The sequence below is a fragment of the Pinus tabuliformis genome, chromosome J, assembly GCF_031772625.1.
Source record: "Pinus tabuliformis cultivar Carrire ecotype Pingquan chromosome J, CPIR1, whole genome shotgun sequence".
Classification (NCBI taxonomy): Eukaryota; Viridiplantae; Streptophyta; class Pinopsida; order Pinales; family Pinaceae; genus Pinus; species Pinus tabuliformis.
The window spans coordinates 1320780993-1320808695 of record NC_142295.1 but is presented as its reverse complement, the minus strand read 5'-3'; positions in this window follow the sequence as shown (position 1 = coordinate 1320808695).

The following is a 27703-nucleotide window of genomic DNA, read 5'->3' as shown; positions in this document are numbered from 1 at the left end:
ATTGTTAGAGGCCAAGGTTTTTGTAGGTTATTGGCAAGAGCATCCAACATTCAAGAATCAGGTGATACAGATCAAACCGAAGATATCAACCAGATAAGTATTTCTGATTCTGAATCACAATATGCTGACTTAATTTTTTATTTGAAAAATGGATATGCACCTCCTAACCTGTCTTACAAAAACAAAAGGGCCATTAGATTAAAAGCAAAAAATTTCACAATTATTGATGATGTGCTTTTTAGACAAAATTATGATTCAATCTTATTAAGATGCCTAGAAAAACTTGAAGCACAAAAGGTTTTGCAGGAATTACATGATGGACCAGCAAGAGGACATTTTGGAGTTGACACAACAGCCCACAAAATCATTCATGCTGGATATTATTGGCCCACTCTGTTTAGAGATACTCATGAATATGTAAGGAAATGCCGAAATTGTCAAACTTCTAGTGGAAGACAAAGAAAACCAGCTTTCCCTTTACAACCAGTCAACATTGAACAACCATTTGAGCAATGGGGATTGGACATCATTGGAGAAATTACTCCACATTCTTCCAAACAGCATAAGTATATCCTTACCACTACTGATTATTTTACTAAGTGGGTTGAAGCAATTCCTTTAAAGACAACAAATTCTGAGGTAATTATAGAATTCATAGATCAATTCATCATTGCCAGGTTTGGTGTCCCAAATGCTCTTGTTTTTGATAATGCATCTTACTTCTCAGGCAATGCTATGTTTGATTTCGCTATTAAAAGAGGATTTAAATTGAAATATTTTGCTAATTACTATCCCCAGGGTAATGGTTTAGCAGAATCCACAAATAAAAATCTGATTAAAATTATTAAGCGGACTATCGAACAGAATCATAAAAAATGGCACAAATCCTTAATATTTGCACTATGGGATGATAGGATAACGCAGAAGGCTTCCATAGGTTCTTCTCCGTTCAATTTCGTGTATGGAAAAGATGCAGTGCTACCAACAAATCTTGTCCTTCCTTCTCTAGCCCTAGTTCAGTTTATTGAGGAAAGCCCTTCTTCTTCTATTCAACTTAGACATGACCAAATTCTAAAATTAGAAGAGGAAAGAGAAAAAGCCAAGGTTATTCATGCAAAACATTAGCAAATTATCAAGTCATCCTTTGATTCAGCCTCATCCGGTTCAAAACAATTTCAAGTCGGTGATTTAGTTCTGAAATGGGACAAAGCCCATGAAGATAAGGGAAAACACACCAAGTTCCAGAAGATGTGGCTTGGGCCATTTCAGATATGTGAGAATATAGGCCATTCGACCTTCATATTACAAGATTTATCAGGTTTGAGAGATTCTCTCCCTGTTAATGGCCTTATCTTAAAAATATTCTTCAATTGAGGAGGTAACCCCTTGTCCTTTTTAGTTTAGTAGAATTTTGTAGTTTGTAGGACCATTAGAAAATAAAGTTGTAAGGTATCTTCCATTGACCTTTGCTATATTTAAAAGTTGTTCAAAGGAAATAGGGTTGATATTTGCTTTTAAAATAATAGAAGTCTTAAACAAAAGGGATAATTTCTAGGAAACTAGGTATAATTGCATTTTGAAACCACACTTCAATTTTTGTGAGCGCTTCTCAAAGTTTAGAAGTATTGTAAATCATTTTATGTTTTCAAATTGGTCACAAAAAGGTTATCGATATCAAAATAGGAACTAATCCAACTTCAGCATCTTTAACTCTTACCTTGTCATCCATTTTTACTCTTAAGGGGAAAATTGTCCATCCCACTCACCAAAGCTTATGATTACTCAGAGTGTAATTCTAAAATATTTGATATAAAAGATAAGAGGTCTTATTACAAGCCTGCTTACCATGAGCATAGGGAAATAGTTTAACCGACATTACCAATACTGCATACCAAAACAGGGTAATGGCTTAGAATTATAAGACAAGGGGTCTCATCACGAGCCAGCTTGTTCGGTTAAATTACTACCAGTGAATGGCATTGTCACTCAGCTGGTCACCAAACCAGGACAATGGCTTTTCATCTTACAAAATAACAGAAAAATAGAAAAGAAATGCAAAATGTGAAAAACATGTTTTGAATTCATTCTGTTAATCATACTCTGAAATGGAGGGGACAATGGACAATAACATGGTTAAAAGGTATCCCTGTCGAAACTATGAACGTTTGCTGGGAGCAGAGGCTCTACCTATGACAAAGGAGTCAATTCTAAAAGCTGATTTGGAAAGGTTTTCTGTTTTATCATTATCAACCAATAGAGACCAATTTAAAACTTAGAATGTATCTAATTTTAAACAAGAGAGGAAATTAGCAAAGATAGTTTCATTTTATTTGGAATGCATATATACCTAGTTATATTAGAATTTTCCCCTTTGATGAGATTTCTATTTTGAAAAACTTTAAGTATTTCCGTACTTTTCAGAGATAACTGTTTCTTCCAGCGAATCACCAATTGTTGTGCTCTACAATAACCCCCCATTTCAATCAAGTTTACTCTCAAAACTATAATATGAAATGGGCCCCTCTTTATTTTAATTGGTATCAACTTAGTATTATTCAAAAATATCCGAAAACAAAATGAAAACATTACAAAACCTTTTTGAGAAACCAATTAATTGGTCTTATAATACAAATGAGTAATCTTTTATCATTACGATAAAGCGATCTCAAGGTCGGATGTCGCAATGACAAAGGAGGCATAAGTTAAAGACCCATTGGTTTTCTCTGACGCGACAACACGCAAAAGGCCATCGGATATCGGCAATAACAAGTTATCATAACAAAGTCTCTTTCGCCCCGATGCGATGCGATAAAGTCCCTTTCGCTCCGATGCGATGCGATATCGCTATCGGCGATCGGAGATGTACAATGCATGCTTTTCAAAGTTCTCAGTTAATACTCCCGATGCGAATTGGCGATATCGCTATCGGCAATCGGGGATTCCAAAAGGAACCAATATAACGATTTAAGTTTTCCCCCGACGACCGATTGCGATAAAGCCAAAAGCGCGAATTTCAAAAATTGATAAAGCAGGGATATTACAGTTAATTCGTATTAAAGGCCTTATCTTCCCAACAGCGATTCACCTGCGCTCAATCGCCAAAACATCCAAATACACACTTAAACGAATCATTCGGCCAATAAACGATATGATGGGAATTTAAAGGATTGACAGGTTTTAATGGCCATTTAATGGAATAGTAAGTCTAAAAAATCTTTTCACAGATTGTATCCGCGGCCACTTTAAGTTAATCCTTCATCATGCATTGATTAATATATCTCGCTCATATTTGGTTTGCGCTACTAATTCTCTGTATTACGTTCATTTTCACTCCTGTGCAGAATTCTTCCGAAGCAGTAGATTTAAGCAGAATGGGGAAAAAGTCTAAAAAGACTGCAATGGCCTCCTCTTCGCCAGCCACAGGACAACTCATCGCTGATCCAGGAACTAAAAGAAAAGGATTGATATCCGACACTACATGTCTAGGACTCGGCAAAACTACTAGGCAAAGTCCCTATAATTTGATTGAGGCCGAAGAACCCGAGGTGACAACAGTAAAAGCCACAGTAGATACCACTCGAAAATCTGATGCTACTCTAAAGGATTTAGCCAACTCTTTCCTTCATCGGATAGCAGCTCGGGAAAAAATTCTCCCATATACGGATGTAGTGAGGTGGGCAATTGAGGAAATCCCAATCACAGACAGAACCTTTGGCACCATAGATGGGAGAATCTACGGTTCATTTCAACCTAATGATTTGAGGCAAATGTATCATTTTCCTGTACCAGAGAAGAAGTACAAGGCATTCCTGGAGAAATTAAGAGAAGAGAACGAAATTGAATCCGAACCCATTAAGGATTGGAGGTAAAATCCGGCAAAACACAAGCATGAATCTTCGGGTAAGTACTCTATTGATTCTTTATGTTCTCCTTATTGTTATGCTGGGATAATGATGTGTAAATTGTGGGGGTTACACGATTCTGCAAATTTCACTATAGAAATGGTTCCTTTGATGGAGGCGGCATGTAATAGTGAAATAATGGATTGGGCAACTATACTGTCAGATAAGCTAGCAACCGCAGTTCTTGATTTTAGAAGCAAAACCCACGTCACTGAAAGGCTTATTCCCCCATTCTACTACAACGCTTATATCCTGGACACCCTGTGTTTTAATTCTGAATTTCACGTGCTTGGATGGAGGTGGACTCCACAAGACCCCATGCCCATTCACATATACCATCAGAAGTTGTGGAAAACTTACTATAAGCACCTTTATACCAAGTCTGCAATGGCTTTATGTTACCCATTCACTACTCTATTTTTCATAAAACTGCTCCTAAGATCTCCTACCAAGCAGGGGTCGATTTGACATCCATAGGAAGATGGTTTGGAGAGGAAAAATTTACTTATATAAGAATTTTCAGCAGCCAAGCTAAACCTCATTTCCTCCCTTTGTACATACCTGATAAACTTTTGGCTAGGGAGATAGCCTATCGGATTATGTCCGAAGGAGTTACACAAACTCTAAAGAAAAATAAGAAGCAGGTTTGGCCCTCTTTTCCTCTGAGATGCGGTGTCTACACTTTGCATGATTTTAAACATGCAGAGAAAGAAGCTGAAAAGATGAATGCATTAACTCTAGCAACTCTCCCTAATAGGTCATTTGATCCGAACAAAGTCACCTATAATGCACTTGAACAGGCCAAATTGACAAAGTTTGATCATAAAGAAGATAAGTTCGATGACCTGTTCTCCTCAGCCGAGTCAATGTCCCAAGTTAAATCGCTGGTCAGAATGGAATACAAACATGACGGGTTAGTTGAATTCAACAGACTTAGAGAACAGAGGTTGCAAACTCTACCTCTAGATCTGTTAGCAACAATCCCAACGACAGAATGAAGCGAGCCTAAGCAGCGACTCACTAAGAACCTCCTGTTACATCAAAAGAACAGGAGGAAGTACATATGAGAAAACAAGAGGAAACCCAGACGAAAGAGCAGGAACATAGCAGTATAGAGGTGAATGTAGATGCTCCAATTGACCCGAAATTGCTCTAGGAATGGCAGCAATTCGACTCAATCATCAGCAATCTTGAGTGCTCTAAGGAAGCCGAGACATCAAAAGCGGCTGACACACAGGAGACAACTTCAAAATAGGTTCCAAGTGGAACCAGCGGCCTACCCAGTTCTAAAGAAGTAGAGATAATCCCAAAGGATCCCTCCGATCAGATTATTTTGCAAGTAGAAGAAATTCCTCCCTTAGATGTCTTCTATAGCCCAAGACACAAGGCTGTGGTAAAACGACAGCGGAAAAGGAGAAGGACTGATCAACCTTCCCTATTCCCAGAACAAACAGTGACAGACAACGTGGTTTGGAAAGAGGAATTTGACCCCTCTGATGACCTAACAAAACTATCCCAATATGCTGGACCCTATTCGGCAGCGACAATAGACAAGGCATCAGAGGTGAGTAATTTATTAAAAGCAAAAGACCAGGAGATCTTTTCACTACAAGCACAACTATCGGAGGCACAGCAGAAGGCGGAGCAAGCAGAACGGCAATTGTTTACACAACAGCAAATAAATAATCAATTGACTAAACAATTGCAGGAAGAGAAACAGAGGATTGATTACAGTGCAGTTCAAAAGCAGAAAGATCTGTCTAAGGCATTGGCACAACTAAAAGCAGCGAAAGAACAAATACTGAAGTTGAAAGATGAGAAAATTGCTCAACAATCAGCCCAGCTAGAGAAAACAAAGAATCTTCCACAGATAGCTAAATTCAGAGCAGAGGCATTACAGATAAACAAGGCATTGATAACACAGATAAAGCTTTTATGTCAACAAATCACCCAGGCGGAACCATTATGCGATTTGACGACATCAATAAGTGAAAAATCGGAAAAAGCTAGAACAGACTTGGATCAAGCCGATGAAACATTAACTAATTTTCTTGAGTGGCAAGATACCGATCAGGGACAGGCGGCTAATTTACCAAAAATTTTAGAATCACATAAGGAGATATTATTTACGGAATGGCAGTCCCAGTTAATGAAAGCAGAGAGAGCAATTTCAAGATGCAAATTAACCACAAGTAATTTGGTTGAATTGGTTAATAATACTCTCTACTTGTCTAACATGATTTCTCAATGTACTCCAGGTAAATTGACAGCGGCTAAAACATTGGAGCAGTCATGTTACCCGGAATTAGAGAAAAATGGGAGATTAATCGCGGGAATTAACAGTTTGACATGGGACACCTATTGGTTCTTCTTAATCAAACCATACAGCCAGAGAGCTGCCCTCAAATGCCTCACAGATGCAATCGGGTATATCATTCCCGATATACAGGATGCCACCTATGCTGCCCAACTCAATTCTCGCCTCAACAGACCACCCGAAGTGGAGCCAATGCTTGTGATATGCCAGCTCAGGTTTAAAGGCAAACAACATAAATGATGATTCATGCCGCCGACTACCAGATTGCCGTGAAAGAGATATTCAGAATCAAGTGATACCAATTAAGCAGGATTTTAGTTTCATAGGTAGTTAGCTTAATTAAGTATTTATAGACCCTTTCATGTATTTATAAAGGGTCGTAAGTTTTGTATATGACTTAAAACCTGAAGTTACACTACTGTACTTCAGGCATATTCTTTTATAAAACTAGGCCAATCATTCTGATTTTGACAAAGAAGCTTTTATGCGGATGTGCACTACTGTCTTTGTTTGAAAGTATTTCTGAGTCGGAAGAAGAATTTCAAATAGCGATTGATATTGGGAGTGATTAGCAGCTCATATGGTACTATTATCTATGTCTGAGTTCATTCTTTTTATATGAATTGTCATTTGATCGCTTTTGCTATTATCGGATATATGCATGTGTTTTAAACAACATTCTTTATTCCTTCCACTATTGGATGTTTAAAGTATGCTTTCCTTTTGATCATATATGTATCGATAATATAAATGATAACTGTAGCAATATTGTGTTAATCACTTTGTTTAACTATTTAAACAAAGTAATCATTGAATGAATAAATGTCTATGTTTATTAGATAGAGTCATCTATATGCCTGTCAATAGACAAAGATCATCAAGCGCTACATTTCAAAGAATAATAGTTCCCGAGATTAGTAGTAGTTCTTTTATTTTTGCTAATAGATTAAGTTATTCACCTATCGTTAGATTAGATAATCAATCATTCATCCACCCCTTTTATTCATTATAAGGAAACCGGTCCCATTATACCCAGTCGGAGCCACCATTCCAAACGGAAAAGGAGCTATATTAAGGTCCAGACCGGGTGGTTATCCCCCAATGTTGATACAACGATTTTCGGGGCATCAACATTTTTGGCGCTAGAAGGAGGGCCTCAACTGTGAATGGCAAGGAAACCCAAATCTACAGACCATTCTAAGAGTAATTCTCCCTCCACATCACCTCGTACTTCCCAATTGCATGCTGGTCCTCCAGTATCCAAACAAGAAGAAGAGGAATCAACTACCACTGCTCAAACCCACAATACTCCAGAACAATTAAGTCTTGAATCTCCTGAAGTTCAGTATCTTATCCATAAACTTCAGAGCTTCTCAATATCAGCACAGAAATCTGAGGTATCTTAAAGCAGTGGGACTTCGCAATTCAATTTACCTCACCCTCTCACCAGACTTCAGAGTGGAAAGCTCGGTATTGAACCTACTGAGTTCCCTTTACCCAAAAGGAAAAGGCAAAGAAAAACACTGAAGGATCTGACAGTGAAGAATTTTCATCCACATCCTCCATCTCACCTTCCCCAGTGCGAAGTCAACCATCCACTCCCTCATCACACATTGTTGTTCATCAGGGATTAGCAACTTCAACATACCAACCTGCGCAATCCTCAATATCAACTCCTTCCCAGACATCTGGAAGTTCAACGGTAGTATCATCCACTACTGCGGTTACAATGGCAGATCCATGGACCAGGCCTGGTGCAGTCAACATGCATGCACCATTGCACGCTACCTGATGCTCCTGAGAAATGGCTACCCAAGTTTAATCCAAATGATGGAACACAAGCTGAGGAACATATTAATAACTTCATGTTAGCGGTTAATTTGAAGGGAGTAACGGAGCAAGATGTTGTCGTTAAACTTTTCCCTTATACTTTGCAAGGATCAGCAGGATCCTGGTATTTTTCCTTGCCTTCTGGTTCGATTACCAGTTGAACGACTTGCCAAGAACAGTTTCTTACTAAGTATGGTGATGATAGGTCTTTAGCTACACTAATAAATGATCTCTCCAATCTTAGGATAGAGCATAGGGAACCAATTAAAAAATTTAATGCGCGATTCAATAAACTCTTGAATAAAATCCCAAGGGCCTCCAAACCAAGTGAGCAAATCAGAAGCGAGTGGTATATAATTGCCCTACCTGCCAATATAGCTATTTTTGTAGACAGGGCTGGAAAACCAACTTTAGCTGAAAACATGAAAGAAGCACTTGCTGTGGAGAAACGTATTAATGCTCTAGAGAAGAAAGCTGCTCTTGAAGATAGAAAAACCAAAAAAGTTTCTTTTAAAGATGATTCAAAGAAGAAAACCCCTAAAGATCCATATGACATGGAGGGTCTACAAAAGGTCCTCAAGACTATGTCAAATGAAATGGTTGAAATCAAAAAACAAGTAGTTGAAACCTCAACCAAAAGGCCCTTTAAGAATTACAAGAAAACTGAATCAAAACCACCGAATGTTATATCTAATTCAGATTCAGATCTTGAAGAAGGAGAAGAAGAAACAGTTTCACCAACCGATGAACAAGAGGAAGTTGTTGAATGTCATGGAATGTGGGATTTTATATTACTAACTCCGATACAGAAAATGAAGAAGAAGCGTTTCCTGTCACTACTAGGAGTAAAAGTACCTCCGAACCTGTTCAGACAACTTCAAAGAAAAGGAGTGCAGGTGCTACTACAACAAAGGAAAGGGTACCCCCAAAGAAGCCACCTGCAACAGTTCCACAAAACCAACCTTCAACCTCAAATATTCCGTCAACATCTAAAACATTGGTAGTATCCGATTCAATGGATTACAATATTGTTGATGACTTGAAAAAGACTAAGGCAAACATTGCCATGTTTGAACTTAGTAAATTGAAACATCAGAAAAAATTGCTTCTCAAGGAATTAAATGTTGTTCCTACTTCACCCCTTCCCAGTGCTAAAGCTGCAAATGGTGCAGGTCAACCACCTTCTGGTATGGTCGAAGCTACTGATGCAGTTCTGATTAGAGATAGATCAAATTCTCATACTCCACCTTTCCTTCTAACCTATGAGATCTACAATAGAAACCTGCACAACTGTTTGATTGACTTAGGGGCATCCTCTAATATAATGCCAACTTTAGTTTGTTCCAAACTGAACATTAAACCCCAAAAGTCTGCTATTCATATTGTGCAGTTAGACAGGACTAAACTCCAGGTTTTAGGGGAAATCAACTCAGTAACTATCAGGCTATTAGCTGATCCTAGAGTAGTTCAAAGAATTGATATCTTAATCGCCGATATACCTGAATTTTATGGTTTGATCTTGAGTAGGGATTGGTCTGAAAAACTCCATGGGTATATTTCTACCCATTGGTCCCATATGTGGCTTCCCTATAAGGGAAAGCCAAATCAAATAAAAATCGACCGGGAGAAACACATGACCCATACAGTTACAGAATTTGAACAAGAAAACCAACCAATAGCATTTAATAACAACATTTTGGGGAATTATTCATCTGAGTCATTCTTTGGCAACTTCACTGCCCAAACATCTCCTTTCTCAATAAACAATTCTACATCTCAAATCGAAAATTATTCACAAACATATAGGTCAAGATGTTTTAATGATACTGAGGAAACTGTAAATAAAATTGTTAATACTTCTTTATTTTGGTCACTATATTTCGATGGGTCTAAGTTGAGCGAGGGCTCGGGAGCAGGATGTATTTTGGTTAGCCCTCAGGGAGAAAAAACAATGCTGTCCTATAGGCTAGAGTTTGAATGCATGGATAATACAGCTTAGTATGAAGCCTTAGTCCAAGGACTATATAAAGCTATTGGCCTCAAGATTCAATATTTGAAAGTGTTTGGAGATTCCGAAATTATTATTAAACAGGTAAGGAATACAATTCATTGTCTTTCTAGCCATCTCAAACATTATCAGTCGCTGGTACAGGAACTCACCTCCCACTTTTCGGCATTCAATATTTCTTCCATCCCCAGGTCTCAAAATTCAGCAGCCGACTTGCTAGCCAATGTTGCTTCCAAGCTCCTACCTTCCGAAGATTATAGCCCAGATAGATTTTCAATAGAATTACTTTTTAGGCCATCGATTCCTGACAATGTCACTAATTGGAGAGTATTCAACCACAATGAAGACATTTTACAATTTTTAACTTCCGAAAAGTCCTATTATGATCAAATCATTGAGGAAAACGATCATGACCTTCAAATGAGAGGTAAACACGAGGAAAATTCAATCCTAAAGCCTGTGGTGAAGCTTGAGGATCTTTATGATATTAAAGACAGGTTTAAACCTGTGACCAATACAAAGCTCCAAAGTTCCACCTTAAAGTTTGAATTGATAAACCTTGGCACGGAGCAAAATCCTCAAAACATTAATTTAGGATTAGGACTTTCTGTCGAAGAAAAGGAAGCATTCATTAGACTGTTACGGAAAAATAAACATGTTTTTGCTTGGAAATATGACGATTTAAAGTCATACAATACATCCATCATCCAGCATACCTTTCCAATGCTTCCCGAACAGAAACCAATTCAACAGAAGTTGAGAAAAATACATCCAAACTTAGAGAGTCAAATAAAATCGAAACTCAATAAACTCTTGAAAGCTAAGATTATTTTTCCCGTTCGGCACTCAAACTGGATCTCCAATATGGTGCTTGTCAGAAAGAAAAATGGCGACATCAGGATTTGTATAGATTTCAGAAATTTGAATAAGGCGAGCCTAAAAGATAATTTCCCATTACCTACTATGGAGCAGATACTCCAATCAGTGGGAGGCTCTGAGTTGATGTCCTTTTTAGACGGTTTTTCAGGATATAACCAAGTTTTGGTCCATCCTGATGACCGACTCAAAACCACATTCAGAACAAAATGGGGAACTTATGCTTATCAAAAATGCCTTTCGGACTTATTAATGCAGGAGCCACGTTCCAAAGAGCGATGGATATAGCTTTTAAAGGGTTGATTAGCAAAACAGTAGTTGTCTACTTAGACGATATTACTGTATTTTCTAAAAAGAAATCCAATCATTTGCATGATTTAAATCAAATCTTTCAACGCTGCAAAAGGTACGGTATTTCACTTAATCCCAAAAAATCCTTCTTCGCTCTTGACCAAGGAAAGCTCTTAGGCTTTATTGTTTCTAAAGATGGCATTTATATTGATCCGGATAGGATTAAAGAAATCTCTGAAATCCCTTTCCCTCATAATAAAAAATCCATGCAGTCATTTCTAGGCCAAATCAATTTTGTCAAAAGATTCGTTCCAGACTTTTCTCAAATCATTTTGCCACTTCAAACTATGATTAAGAAAAATTCAGTCTTTAGATGGGGATCAGCAGAAAAGGAAGCGTTTGATTTAATCAAATAATCAATAATCAATGCCCCCACTTTAAATACTCCTAATTTTTCTAATCATTTCACATTGTATACTATCGCATCCGATTTGTCTTATGCAGCAGTACTCACACAGATTAACAATCACAACTTAGAAGCACCCATTTCATTTTATAGTTCAAACCTTCAGGGTGCTGAATTGAATTACTCCGAAGTAGAAAAACAAGCTTTTGTTGTATATAAAGCTGTCAAACATTACAGACCCTTCCTTTTAAAAGCCCATACAAAAGTTATAGTTCCTTTCCCTGCAGTAAGGCAACTATTAATCCAAAGGGAATTAGGTGAAAAAAGGGAAAATTGGGTTACAAAACTTCAAGAATATGACTTGGAAATTGAACCAGCAAAGATTGTTAGAGGCCAAGGTTTTTGCAGGTTATTGGCAGGAGCATCCAACATTCAAGAATCAGGTGATACAGATCAAACCAAAGAGATCAACCAGATAAGTATTACTGATTCTGAATCACAATATGCTGACTTAATTTTTTATTTGAAAAATGGATATGCACCTCCTAACCTGTCTTACAAAAACAAAAGGGCCATTAGATTAAAAGCAAAAAATTTCACAATTATTGATGATGTGCTTTTTAGGCAAAATTATGATTCAATCTTATTAAGATGCCTAGAAAAGCCTGAAGCACAAAAGGTTTTGCAGGAATTACATGATGGACCAGCAGGAGGACATTTTGGAGCTAACACAATAGCCCACAAAATCATTCATGCTGGATATTATTGGCCCACTCTGTTTAGAGATACTCATGAATATGTAAGGAAATGCCGAAATTGTCAAACTTCCAGTGGAAGACAAAGAAAACCAGCGTTCCCTTTGCAACCAATCAACATTGAACAACCATTTGAGCAATGGGGATTGGACATCATTGGAGAAATTACTCCACACTCTTCCAAACAGCATAAGTATATCCTTACCGCTACTGATTATTTTACTAAGTGGGTTGAAGCAATTCCTTTAAAGACAACAAATTCTGAGGTAATTATAGAATTCATAGATCAATTCATCATTACCAGGTTTGGTGTCCCAAATGCTCTTGTTTTTGATAATGCATCTTACTTCTCAGGCAATGCTATTTTTGATTTCACTATTAAAAGAGGATTTAAATTGAAATATTCTGCTAGTTACTATCCCCAGGGTAATGGTTTAGCAAAATCCACAAATAAAAATCTGATTAAAATTATTAAGCGGACTATTGAACAGAATCATAAAAAATGGCACAAATCCTTAATACTTGCACTATGGGCTGATAGGATAACGCAAAAGGCTTCCATAGTTTCTTCTCTGTTCAATCTCGTGTATGCAAAAGAAGCAGTGCTACCAACAAATCTTGTCCTTCCTTCTCTAGCCCTAGTTCAGTTTATTGAGGAAAGCCCTTCTTCTTCTATTCAACTTAGACATGACCAAATTCTAAAATTAGAAGAGGAAAGAGAAAAAGCCAAGGTTATTCATGCAAAACATCAGCAAATTATCAAGTCATCCTTTGATTCAGCCTCATCCGGTTCAAAACAATTTCAAGTCGGTGATTTAGTTCTGAAATGGGACAAAGCCCATGAAGATAAGGGAAAACACACCAAGTTCCAGAAGATGTGGCTTGGGCCATTTCAGATTTATGAGAAGATAGGCCATTCGACCTTCATATTACAAGATTTATCAAGTTTGAGAGATTCTCTCCCTGTTAATGGCCTTATCTTAAAAAAATTCTTCAATTGAGGAGGTAACCCCTTCTCCTTTTTAGTTTAGTAGAATTTTGTAGTTTGTAGGACCATTAGAAAATAAAGTTGTAAGGTATCTTCCATTAACCTTTGCTGTATTTAAAAGTTGTTCAAAGGAAGTAGGGTTGATATTTGCTTTTAAAATAATAGAAGTCTTAAACAAAAGGGATAATTTCTAGGAAACTAGGTATAATTGCATTCTGAAACCACACTTCAATTTTTGTGAGCGCTTCTCAAAGTTTAGAAGTATTGTAAATCATTTTATGTTTTCAAATTGGTCACAAAAAGGTTATCGATATCAAAATAGGAACTAATCCAACTTCAGCATCTTTAACTCTTACCTTGTCATCCATTTTTACTCTTAAGGGGAAAATTGTCCATCCCACTCACCAAAGCTTATGATTACTCAGAGTGTAATTCTAAAATATTTGATATAAAAGATAAGAGGTCTTATTACAAGCCTGCTTACCATGATCATAGGGAAATAGTTTAACTGACATTACCAATACTGCATACCAAAACAGGGTAATGGCTTAGAATTATAAGACAAGGGGTCTCATCACGAGCCAGCTTGTTCGGTTAAATTACTACCAGTGAATGGCATTGTCAGTCAGCTGGTCACCAAACCAGGACAATGGCTTTTTATCTTACAAAATAACAGAAAAATAGAAAAGAAATGCAAAATGTGAAAAGCATGTTTTGAATTCATTCTGTTAATCATACTCTGAAATGGAGGGGACAATGGACAATAACATGGTTAAAAGGTATCCCTGTCGAAACTATGAACGTTTGCTGGTAGCAGAGGCTCTACCTATGACAAAGGAGTCAATTCTAAAAGCTGAATTGGAAAGGTTTTTTGTTTTATCATTATCAACCAATAGAGACCAATTTAAAACTTAGAATGTATCTAATTTTAAACAAGAGAGGAAATTAGCAAAGATAGTTTCATTTTATTTGGAATGCATATATACCTAGTTATATTAGAATTTTTCCCTTTGATGAGATTTCTATTTTGAAAAACTTTAAGTATTTCCGTACTTTTCAGAGATAACTGTTTCTTCCAGCGAATCACCAATTGTTGTGCTCTACAACAACCCCCCATTTCATATCAAGTTTACTCTCAAAACTATAATATGAAATGGGCCCCTCTTTATTTTAATTGGTATCAACTTAGTATTATTCAAAAAGATCCGAAAACAAAATGAAAACATTACAAAACCTTTTTGAGAAACCAATTAATTGGTCTTATAATACAAATGAGTAATCTTTTATCATTACGATAAAGCGATCGCAAGGTCACATGTTGCAATGACAAAGGAGGCATAAACTAAAGACCCATTGGTTTTCTCCGACGCGACAACACGCAAAAGGCTATCGGATATCGGCAATAACAAGTTATCATAACAAAGTCTCTTTCGCCCTGATGCGATGCGATAAAGTCCCTTTCCCTCCGATGCGATGCAATATCGCTATCGGCGATCGGAGATGTACAATGCATGCTTTTCAAAGTTCTCAGTTAATACTCTCGATGCGAATTGGCGATATTGCTATCGGCAATCGGGGATTCCAAAAGGAACTAATATAACGATTTAAGTTTTCCCTCGACGGTCGATTGCGATAAAGCCAAAAGCGCGAATTTCAAAAATTGATAAAGTAGGGATATTACAGTTAATTTGTATTAAAGGCCTTATCTTCCCAACAACGATTCACCTGCGCTCAACCACCAAAACATCCAAAGACACGCTTAAAAGAATCATTCGGCCAATAAACGATATGATGGGCATTTAATGGATTGACAGGTTTTAACGGCCATTTAATGGAATAGTAAGCCTAAAAAATCTTTTCACAGATTGTATCCGTGGCCACTTTAAGTTAATCCTTCATCATGCATTGATTAATATATCTCGCTCATATTTGGTTTGCGCTACCAATTCTCTATATTACGTTCATTTTCACTCCTGTGCAGAATTCTTCTGAAGCAGTAGATTTAAGCAGAATGGGGAAAAAGTCTAAAAAGACTGCAATGGCCTCTGCTTCGCCAGCCACAGGACAACTCATCGCTGATCTAGCAACTAAAAGAAAAGGATTGATATCCGACACTACATGTCTAGGACTTGGCAAAACTACTTGGCAAAGTACCTATAATTTGATTGAGGCCGAAGAACCCGAGGTGACAGTAGTACAAGCCATAGTAGATACCACTCGAAAATCTGATGCTACTCTAAAGGATTTAGCCGACTCTTTCCTTCATCGGATAACAGCTCAGGAACAAATTCTACCATATACGGATGTAGTGAGGTGGGCAATTGAGGAAATCCCAATCACAGACAGAACCTTTTGCACCATAGATGGGAGAATCTTCGGTTCATTTCAACCTAATGATTTGAGGCAAATATATCATTTTCCTGTACCAGAGAAGAATTAAAACAAGGCATTCCTGGAGAAATTCAGAGAAGAGAACGAAATTGAATCCGAACCCATTCAGGATTGGAGGTAAAATCCGGCAAAACACAAGCATGAATCTTCGGGTAAGTACTCTATTGATTCTATATGTTCTCCTTATTTTTATGCTGGTATAATGATGTGTAGATTGTGGGGGTTACACGATTCTGCAAATTTCACTATAGAAATGGTTCCTTTGATGGAGGCGGCATGTAATAGTGAAATAATGGATTGGGAAACTATACTGTCAGATAAGCTAGCAACCGCGGTTCTTGATTTTAAAGCAAAACCCGCGTCACTGAAAGGCTTATTCCCCCATTCTACTACAGCGCTTATATCCTGGACACCCTGTGTTTTAATTCGGAATTTCCCGTTCTTGGATGGAGGTGGAATCCACAAGACCCCATGCCCATTCACATATACCATCAGAAGTTGTGGAAAACTTACTATAAGCACCATTTATACCAATTCTGCAATGGCTTTATGTTACCCATTCACTACTCTATTTTTGATAAACCTGCTCCTAAGATTTCCTACCAAGCAGGGGTTGATTTGACATCCATAGGAAGATGGTTCGGAGAGGAATAATTTACTTATATAAGAATTTTCGGTAGCCAAGCTAAACCTCATGTCCTCCCTTTGTACATACCTGATAAACTGTTGGCTAGGGAGATAGCCTATCAGATTATGTCCGAAGGAGTTACACAAACTCTAAAGAAAAATAAGAAGCAGGTTTGGCCCTCTTTTCCTCTGAGATGCGGTGTCTACACTTTGCATGATTTTAAACATGCAGAGAAAGAAGCTGAAAAGATGAAGGCATTAACTCTAGAAATTCTCCTTAATAGGCGATTTGATCCAAACAAAGTTGCCTATAATGCACTTGAACAGGCCAAATTGACAAAGTTTGATCATAAAGAAGATAAGTTCGATGACCTGTTCTCCTCAGCCAAGTCAATGTCCCAAGTTAAATCGCTGGCCAGAATGGAATACAAAGATGATGGGTTAGTTGAATTCAACAGACTTAGAGAACAGAGGTTGCAAACTCTGCCTCTAGATCTGTTAGCAACAACCCCAACGACAGAATCAAGCGAGCCTGAGCAGCGACTCACTAAGGAACCTCCTGTTACATCAAAAGAACAGGAGGAAGTACATATGAGAAAACAAGAGGAAACCCAGACGAAAGAGCAGGAACATAGCAGCATAGAGGTGAATGTAGATGCTCAGATTGACCCGAAATTGCTCTAGGAATGGCAGCAATTCGACTCAATCATCAGCAATCTTGAGTGCTCTAAGGAAGCTGAGACATCAAAAGCGACTGACACACAGGAGACAACTTCAAAAAAGGTTCCAAGTGGAACCAGCGGCCTACCGAGTTTTAATGAAGTAGAGATAATCCCAAAGGATCCCTCCGTTCAAATTATTTTGCAAGTAGAAGAAATTCCTCCCTTAGATGTCTTCTATAGCCCAAGACACAAGGTTGTGGTAAAATGACAGCGAAAAAGGAGAAGGACTGATCAACCTTCCCTATTCCCAGAACAAACAATGACGGGCAATGTGGTTTGGAAAGAGGAATTTGACCCCTCTGATGACATAACAAAACTATCCCAATATGCTGGAGCCTATTCAGCAGAGACAATAAAGAAGGCATCCGAGGTGAGTAATTTATTAAAAGAAAAAGACCAGGAGATATTTTCACTACGAGCACAACTATCAGAGGCATAGCAGAAGGTGGAGCAAGAAGAACGGCAATTGTTTACACAACAACAAATAAATAATCAATTGACTAAACAATTGCAGGAAGAGAAACAGAGTATTGATTACAGTGCAGTTCAAAAGCAGAAAGAGCTGTCTGAGGCATTGCACAACTAAAAGCAGCGAATGAACAAATGCTGAAGTCGAAAGATGAGGAAATTGCTCAACTATTGTTGTGGGGAAAAATGCCTATGCAGGACGATCCTATCCACCTAAGGTGTGATAGTACCTTAGCAAAAAACGAATACAGCTACTTCGGTTTCTTCCTTTATGAAATATGAAAGAGAGGAGATTGGTAGACTTGCCGTTATCTTCCGGTTGTCCCTCGATCTAGATCCTCTCCTCTTTGTGTGTCCACAGCTACTCGCCTCCTCGTTTGTTCAAGAGAACAGCTACTTGATTCCCACGAGATCACAAGAGAACAGCTACCTGTGACAAGAGAACAACTACTTGCGACAAGAGAAGGACACAACACAAAGGAAAATGTACATATTCATAAATGATTCAGGATTAGAAGTAAATCAAATACACTAATGCAAATCATACAATAAACACCAGCATATAGGAAAGAACCAAGAAGCTTTATTGATTGATAAACAAGGTTCAGGAAGAGATACAACCCATAGGGTTCCAACCCAGCATCTCCTTCCTAGCAGAATGGAATTCCTTCTTCAGCCCCTTTCAAAGCATAAACACCCAATGATCTAACCACAAACCAACAGCAATTCTTTGCAATCACAACATTCTAGCCTCTTTGACCTCATGGAGAGAGATCTATATATAGGAGTTTTGGAGAGAGGATGAGTCAGCTTGAGAAGTGACTAGTGTCCTCTCCCACTTCAGTTCTTGAGTCCACTTGGAGGTTCTTGCTTCCACTTGGAGATTTGGAACCTCTTACTCATCACCAGTCGAATTCCCTGACCCAAGTGTCATTTTGGAAGCTTCCTGGGCATTGACACCTTGAGAAATGAGCCTGCCACTTGTCCAGTTACGCTCAGTGCAGGTAGCCTTCTTTGTAGTTGACATTCAACGCAGGTAGACAGTGGAGCAGTTGACATTCAGCGCAGATGCTCAGTGGAGCAGTTGACATGATCCAGAATTGGCCTGTTTTTGAGTGTTTTCAGGTGGAGAACTTCTGTGAACTGCTGTGGTTTGCTGGCCTTGTTCCTCTAGGGGTAGGAACAACATGTTTAGGGACTTTGGATCCCTTAATTATTGACATTTCATGCTCAGTGATGCAAGGCACAAAAATGTCTATAACAGTTGCCCCCTAAAGTATGAGGCCGTTTATTGGGTGAAATGCTTTATCCAGGGGAGTCCGAAGTTCATCCATTTGCTGGGAGGAGACCTGTAATAAGATACAATACAATACATTATGATTCATTCTGCTTTCATGATCTAGCTGAGGCGGGCATTCCCATGCTCAGCTTTATAAATACATTTTGGTACATAGAACAGACGATCGTCTGATGGTAGACTGATAATTCTGGCGAAACTATCATCCTTTGAGTAGGATGATCATCTGCTGCAATGATGTACATGTCAAATGTCTTTATTTTCCTGAATATATATCGCAGCTCGGATGGATGAAACTAGATCCGGGGTCTTCAAACTCGTTCGATCTTCACTCTAAGTACAAGTCGATCCATGTGAGAATTGCGCTGAAGTCGAACATGGAAAGACATCGCTTGATTACCGGTCAATGATGTAAACCGTTAACAAGCGCGAGAGGAATCACCGATAATGATAATGACCCTCAAGGTACTGCAGTACAATTCACGTGGTGTGAATAAAGGACTTGGCGTCGAACACCAAGCAAAATCTTCTGGTCGAAGGTCATTGATGTATACCTGTCGCCGGAAGTGAGAAACTTGCCATTGAGGCATGCAAGCTTCAAAGTACTAAAGGGGTTGTTCCTAGATCAACTTCTTGGATAATGAGTTGATGTCGACAAGAAGCGATCCGTCAAAGGAGGGCCTTAATGAATCCCACATCAATGACACGAAACGGAGCTAATGATTTTAATGGAGGTGAAAACAATCTGTGACATATGATTCAGGGTGGCGGTCATGAATGGATGTAGGATAATGTATGGCAGTGGATGGGACCCGGTTGACTCTTTCTGAACGACTTCTCTTGAACATATGGCGACACTGATGCGATGGATTGGTAGCATTACTCCAGGTATGGATGGTATGGCGAGACCATGGTGATGTGACCGGTGAATGAAACAACCCAACCCGATGTGGTACGGAGGAAAAGTGTCATGTTCAAGAGCGACCTGCTACCATCAAAGTTTTCTTGATTTTTCCCTAATTTTTCCCCAGTCATTTCTGACCAGTACCTCTTTATTTTTGTCAAGCTTGAGGAGGATAACATATGCTTGTTCTATAACTTGCCCTTCGGGCAAGCCCATCGCTATGTTTTAACGAGCCTAGCAATAGTGAAACTCGTTCTCGTCTAAAGACAAGTTTGTCGCTATTTAGTGATTTTAACGAGTCTAACGACAAGGAAAACTCGGCCCTTTTCATTTTTAGAGAGTCTGAAAAGGTACATAAAGTTAACTCCACAATTCCTTTTTCGTCATCTAATCCCTTAAGTCCGAAAAAGTATAAAACAATACAGAAGGGATGAGTTTTCGATAGTTTTAACGAGCTGAACAAAACAAGCGCTCGATCTTTTTGTGCAATAATCCCTCAGGTCCAAAAAGATTAAAATCTAGAGGAGGGATAGCTCTTCCGGTCGCTTTAACGAGCTGGAAGGCCAAAACTCGGCAATCTTTTCATATTTTACGAGTCAGTTGAAAAGAGCTTAAAGAAGACTCGTCTTCTGAGGAACGAGTGATGAACAGGGTTAGCAGCTGATTCCAGGTACAGGTTGGAATTTTCTAATCACGGTAGTGTCACAAGGATGGCTAGGTGAAATCACTCTTCGCAGCTGTTCCTCAAAATGGGTAAACAATCATATGGAGGTAAACGATCGGCCAAATGAACAGTGGAGGTGACGGTACACAAAACACAACCAAGGCTTTTATGGTTGATCAGGTTACATTCTTAATGGTTATTTACCGGGATGGGTTCATTTTTTAACGAGCTTGAATGTGCCAAAACACTGCTCAATCTTATGTTTATTTTTTAACGAGCATGAACTATATGATAAAACTGCTCGGATCTCGCTTTTCTATTTTTTAACGAGCATAAATTCCGCGGTAAAACTGCTCGATGATAAGCTTGCATGCCCCCAGCATAATAACGCAAATCGAGGTGCATGCCCCCCAAGCTTCATTACATTCAACTCGGTGGTTGGAATGAAGGTTTACCTTTGAGAAAGGGGATTTGTTTCATTTTTTAATGAGGTTGACACAAGATAAGAACCGTCCTCGGCGTCCAAATCCATTAGACGTAGAAGGTTTCATATTCCACTGTGGCCACTTCCGCCAGATTACTCGGAGGCGGTAGGGCAAAAGTACCCATTAAGGCAGGGTCTTTTAGGAGACCTACTCCGATATTTTGGAGCAAATGATTCCTTCCATGGATCATTGGAATGCTTCCCGTAACTTGCGAACTTTTGGGGAGAAAAGTTTTTTGGTCAACGATTGTAATTCCTCCTTGGAAGGGAAATGCAATCTTCCTAAAATAGGTCAACACAACAGCTGCCATGGCATATATCCATGGTCTTCCTAGTAGGATGTTGTAATCAAGATTCCCATCGATGACTTCAACATCTATTTCTACCGTTTTTCCCTCTAGTTCAACTTTCAAGTTATTTAGTATACCATATGGGGTATATGTCCTTCCGTCGAATGCTTTTAACGTCGTCGCAGACCTCGACAAGGTTGGAGATCCTAAAGTTTTCCAGCAACTCATCGACATAATGCATGTAGATGCCCCCTCATCAATAATTGTTCGATGAACAGTTTTGTTGAGGGCTTTCACTTGAATAAGGAAAGCTAGTTGAGCTGGTAACTGAGGGTCATATCCTTTATGATCAAAGGCCACAAGATTGGAATCCATTGGGTCAATCTCACCTATAGCTGATAATAAAGCTCGCTCTTGGGAGAAGCGATTTTGCGGTACCTCAAGTGTCGACATGGCGGACGGCGATTGGGCCAGGTCCTTTATCTGTGCTATTTTCGCACAAGGATTAAATGTCGATTTGTGTACTGCTCCCTTTTGTGACTTTATCATTGGCTCAGGGACGATGGGTGGCACAACTTTGGTCAAAGTTGTTGTCGAACTACTAGGTTGTTCATTAGCCTTGTTGTTCGACAGCTTTGGATTCCTGTAATCTTTATTCCTCGTCAAAGCATCATTTTGCTGCTTTGATACAGACAACATAAGCACTTGGGATCGGGAAGCATTTTGATTAGCAACCAGTTCGGTTCCCGGGCTTGGAAACGGATCAGTCAACACAGCTGAGGTTTTCGAACTCTTAAAGAATCTTTTAAGCTCAGCTTTGTATGGACAATCTGCTGTCTAATGATCCTCATCGCATATATGACACCCCGTAGGGGGTTTCCTTTTTCTCCCTTTCTTTTTCTTCTTGCCCCCTGGTTGCTTCAGTTTTTTACCCTTGTCGTCCGACACGGCACTTACTTCCGAGGCAAGAAGTTCCTCATTTGCATTTTGACCGGAAATCTTATGGGCCTTTTTAGATATAGCCTTTTTCGATTTCATGTCTGTTGCGCCAATCACGCCATTGCCGGCATGAGAGTCACTATTTGATTTAGGAGGAGGAGGAATTGAAAATTCCGGTCTAGGGGCGTCAGGTATTTTATCATAGAGCGTGCCGGACTGAGTATATACTAAGTCTAGATATTGTGCACGAGCAATAACTTGCTCCTACATTACGACTCCCCCCTTGGCCACATCTTCCGTTATGGCAGGAAGTAACGACTTTATAAACCATTCAGCTAACAGCTGATCTGGAACGTAAGTCTTTACCATCCTGCGACGACGACGCAACTCATGTATATGATCGGATATATGTGTGGCCGTCGTCTGCTTGAAGTTGGTTAAGATTTCCGTTCCAGTTTCATACCTTATCGGTAATTGAAAATGGGTTTAAAAAGTCGTGGCTAGGGAACTGAAATTGTCGAAAGAGGCTCTAGGTAATTCAATATACCATTTAGCCGCTGGACCCGTCAATGTCCTCTGAAAAAGGCGAAGCCTTATCGAATCATCGTTCAGGGTGTTCGACGAACACCACAGATGAAAAGTCATGAAGTGATTCGATGGGTCTTCACCTGGATTTCCATTGAATTTAGGGATGTCCGATGGAAGTTTATGCGGAATCGATGGCCACCAAGGGGCATAAGCAATTGGATCATTCGTCAGCCGGTTTAGATCTGGTAATTCTAGAGTTGCTACAAAGGGCAACTGTTGATTCAGGTTAGGTGGAGCATACCAAGGATAAGATGGAATCGCCTGAGCAGTGGGTCTTTGCATACCAGCATAATGTATTTGATGCTGGCAACTTTGACAAGTTTGATGGGCATAACCGTTATTATACGGTTGCCCATTACTTACAAAGACTTGTTGCTCGGGTCCTTGATATGATTGCTAGAATTGCGGTTGTTGAGTTTGAACCAGCTCTGGTTGTTGGACCATTTGCTGTTGTCCAATACTGGATGATTGACCAAGATGAGGAGTCATAGTACTTGTTTGAGCCTGAGTCGCTCCAGATAAGGAGGCACTAACCAGAGGTTGTGATTGAGTTGTCGAGACAAGAGGCTATTGTATGGCAACCTGAGAAACTTGGGGTTGACATACAACAGGTAGCGCTTGTACTTGCGACGCAATCAACATACCAGGTATAGTGGCAACATTCGACACAGGGTGGACTGGTTGCATTGAATATGCAACCCTTGGTTGCTGAGGCAGTATTGGTACCCATCCGCTGGATGTAATTCCAGTTTGACCTGAACTTTGTTGTAAACTCCCACATGGTTGTTCTCCGGGGGGGAACAATGAAAAGGCATACTGCCCTCCATATGGTGGCAATCCAGTGCTTAAAGGGTAGATTGGCCTTTGAAGACACATTGGATCAAGTTGTTGAGTTTCAACATAAGAAATACCAGGTGATAATCCGGATGAAGAAATAGGAACTAACCATGTCGTCGAAACATTCTCTGATTGGACTCCAGCTTGTTGTTGACAATTTGCCGGGACAGATGGTATACCAGCGAACATCGTTGGAGTAGCAGCAGGAGGCTCTGCTGCTGCTGTGTCGGGTGACACAGTCCTGGATGTCGACGGTTGTTCAGACATATTTAGTCTATCCAAAAGATTTCCTAACGATTCTACAAGAACTTTGTGATGAAGGTAGACTAACTTCGAAGATCAACGCAGGAATAAAGGGTGATTGTTCCGTTTAAAATAAATTGTTAACGACGCTTTAGACACAACTTGCTTTTTCAGTTTTAAAGAGTCGAGAAAAAGCTAAAGATGACTCTAGTCTCCTTCGATGTTTTAACGAGCCCGAAGTGACAAATGCTCGGATGGACTTTTTCTATTATAGAGTCTGAAAAAGGCCAAAAGAAACTGCTCTGGAGATCTAGGCAGAGGGTGTGCCAAACTTTTCGCAAAACCGCAGAATACTTTTTAAGGTACGGGCGGTCGATCTTCGTGAATGTTGTGTTCACTGCATTGCGATCAGTAGGGCGGCCGACACGGTTTCCTAAGGATAAAGGATATATGCCTATAGGGGTCTCCCAATATATACGCGACGGTACGTGGGAGCACAAATCCGTACTAGTGCTATCGTCCCTCAGGAGGAATCACCCACCTTCCACGAGATCGACAGTCACTAGGCTTAACGACGCCGGAACACGTCTCTAGCCTAGACCTCTATGTTGTGCGTTATGTTGCAAAGCATTGTTAGGTTCATTCAGTTTATTTTAAGTTGATCTTTTTAAAGTTTGTCTTTCAGGATCACCACAAGACGTATGGTAGAATTCCTTAATGCAGTCTAAGATGATAAGCAAGCTTTATAATCTTTCAACTTTGAAAATCCTAGCTACTAAGGGAAAAGAGAGCGACTATCTTTCCTCAAAGAGCAATCAGCACACTCTAATGCACTCTTCCTAAATTAAACATGCAAACTTATCAAAATGCAAATGCACAATGCAGGTGTTTGTTTTCACTTTCTTAGTATAAATGCCTACAAAGAAAGATTTTTGTACAACTTCGAATTTGCTTTTAAATGACTGAAAATAAACAAGTTTACTTTTTCCCAAATCAGCAAGGGTAGAAGAGATTACAATCACTTTGCGACTCTTCGAAAGAAATACTTGTTTCGACACTTAAAAGTGACAAATTCAAACCAATAAGCAAAAGCAAATGATAATCAAACTGTAAACAGCCAATGAACTCTCTTCTAAGATCACAATCAATCAATCAATCAGATCTGAATCAAGGGCTACAGGATGATTATTTTTCCTATGCAAAGGAAAACTGTAAATGACGCCACAAACACATAAAAGCACTTACAGTCTTTTTGTACAAAAATGAGGCGGAATTCAAGCAAAGAAAAGGGGTTATCAAAGGTGGTACCTATACTGGTTAAAGGCTGCAAAAACAGAGATCAAAACAGGGAAAAAGACAGCAAGGAACCCCAGCTGCACAAGGCCACACTGGTTCAGCGCAGGTACAACACTGTCAGTTTGACATTCAGCGCAGGTAACCTTCACGGGACCTGCGTTGAAATGCAGACTGCCTTCACAGTGTTTGCGCTGAAAGGAGAAACTCTCGTTTCTCTTGGTTTCCGGGTCATAAAATGCTCAAAAATCAACTGTTTCAGGCCAAATCAAAAACACAAGCAAGGTATAAACAGAGGGATGCTTTGAGAGGGTACTAAAGACTATCACAAAGGATCATCAAGTCATTTGTGAGTCCATTGTTGAGATCATAGACAAAAAACCCAGTGAAGGATCAAAGCAGCAACATTCTACTTTGCAAAGCAGTTCGATTGTTGCCGTTGAGTCTATGAAGTAAACAATGATGTAAACACAAACAAAATGACTAAAACATTTTTCCCCAGCGGAGTCGCCAATTTGTTGTGGGGAAAAATGCCTATGCAGGACGATCCTATCCACCTAAGGTGTGATAGTACCTTAGCAACAAACGAATACAGCTACTTCGATTTCTTCCTTTATGAAATATGAAAGAGAGGAGATTGGTAGACTTACCGTTATCTTCCGGTTGTCCCTCGATCTAGATCCTCTCCTCTTTGTGTGTCCACAGCTACTCGCCTCCTCGTTTGCTCAAGAGAACAGCTACTTGATTCCCACGAGATCACAAGAGAACAGCTACCTGTGACAAGAGAACAGCTACTTGCGACAAGAGAAGGACACAACACAAAGGCAAATGTACATATTCATAAATGATTCAGGATTAGAAGTAAATCAAATACACTAATGCAAATCATACAATAAACACCAGCATATAGGAAAGAACCAAGAAGCTTTATTGATTGATAAACAAGGTTCAGGAAGAGATACAACCCATAGGGTTCCAACCCAGCATCTCCTTCCTAGCAGAATGGAATTCCTTCTTCAGCCCCTTTCAAAGCATAAACACCCAATGATCTAACCACAAACCAACAGCAATTCTTTGCAATCACAACATTCCAGCCTCTTTGACCTCATGGAGAGAGATCTATATATAGGAGTTTTGGAGAGAGGATGAGTCAGCTTGAGAAGTGACTAGTGTCCTCTCCCACTTCAGTTCTTGAGTCCACTTGGAGGTTCTTGCTTCCACTTGGAGATTTGGAACCTCTTACTCATCACCAGTCAAATTTCCTGACCCAAGTGTCATTTTGGAAGCTTCCTGGGCATTGACACCTTGAGAAATGAGCCTGCCACTTGTCCAGTTACGCTCAGCGCAGGTAGCCTTCTTTGCAGTTGACATTCAACGCAGGTAGACAGTGGAGCAGTTGACATTCAGCGTAGATGCTCAGTGGAGCAGTTGACATGATCCAGAATTGGCCTATTTTTGAGTGTTTTCAGGTGGAGAACTTCTGTGAACTGTTGTGGTTTGCTGGCCTTGTTCCTCTAGGGGTAGGAACAACATGTTTAGGGAATTTGGATCCCTTAATTATTGACATTTCATGCTCAGTGATGCAAGGCACAAAAATGTCTATAACAACTATCAGCCTAGCTAGAGAAAACAAAGAATCTTCCATAGATCGCTGAATTCAGAGCAGAGGCATTACAGATAAACAAGGCATTGACAACATAGATAAAGCTTTTGTGTCAACAAATCACCCAGGTGGAACCATTATGCAATTTGATGACATCAATAAGTGAAAAATCGGAAAAAGCTAGAACAGACTTGGATCAAGCCGATGAAACATTAACTAATTTTCTTGAGTAGCAAGATACCGATCAGGGACAGGTGGCTAATTTACCAAAAAATTTAGAATCACATAAGGAGATATTATTTACGGAATGGCAGTCCCAGTTAATGAAAGCAGAGAGAGCAATTTCAAGATGCAAATTAACCACAAGTAATTTGGTTGAATTGGCTAATAATACTCTCTACTTGTCTAACATGATTTCTCAATGTACTCCAGGTAAATTGACAGCGGCTAAAACATTGGAGCAGTCATGTTATCCAGAATTAGAGAAAAATGGGAGATTAATCGCAGGAAATAATAGTTTGACATGGACACCTTTTGGTTCTTCTTAATCAAACCATACATCCAGAGAGCCGCCCTCAAATGCCTCACAGATGCAATCGGGTATATCATTCCCGATATACAGGATGCCACCTATGCTGCCCAACTCAATTCTCACCTCAACAGGCCACCCGAAGTGAAGCCAATGCTTGCGATATGCCAGCTCATGTTTAAAGGCAAACATCCTAAATGATGATTCATGCCGCCGACTGCCAGATTGCCGTGAAAGAGATAATCAGAATCAAGTGATACCAATTAAGTAGGATTTTAGTTTCATAGGTAGTTAGCTTAATTAAGTATTTATAGACCCTTTCATGTATTTAGAAAGGGTCGTAAGTTTTGTAGATGACTTAAAACCTGAAGTTACACTACTGTACTTCAGGCATATTCTTTTATAAAACTGGGCCAATCATTCTGATTTTGACAAAGAAGCTTTTATGCAG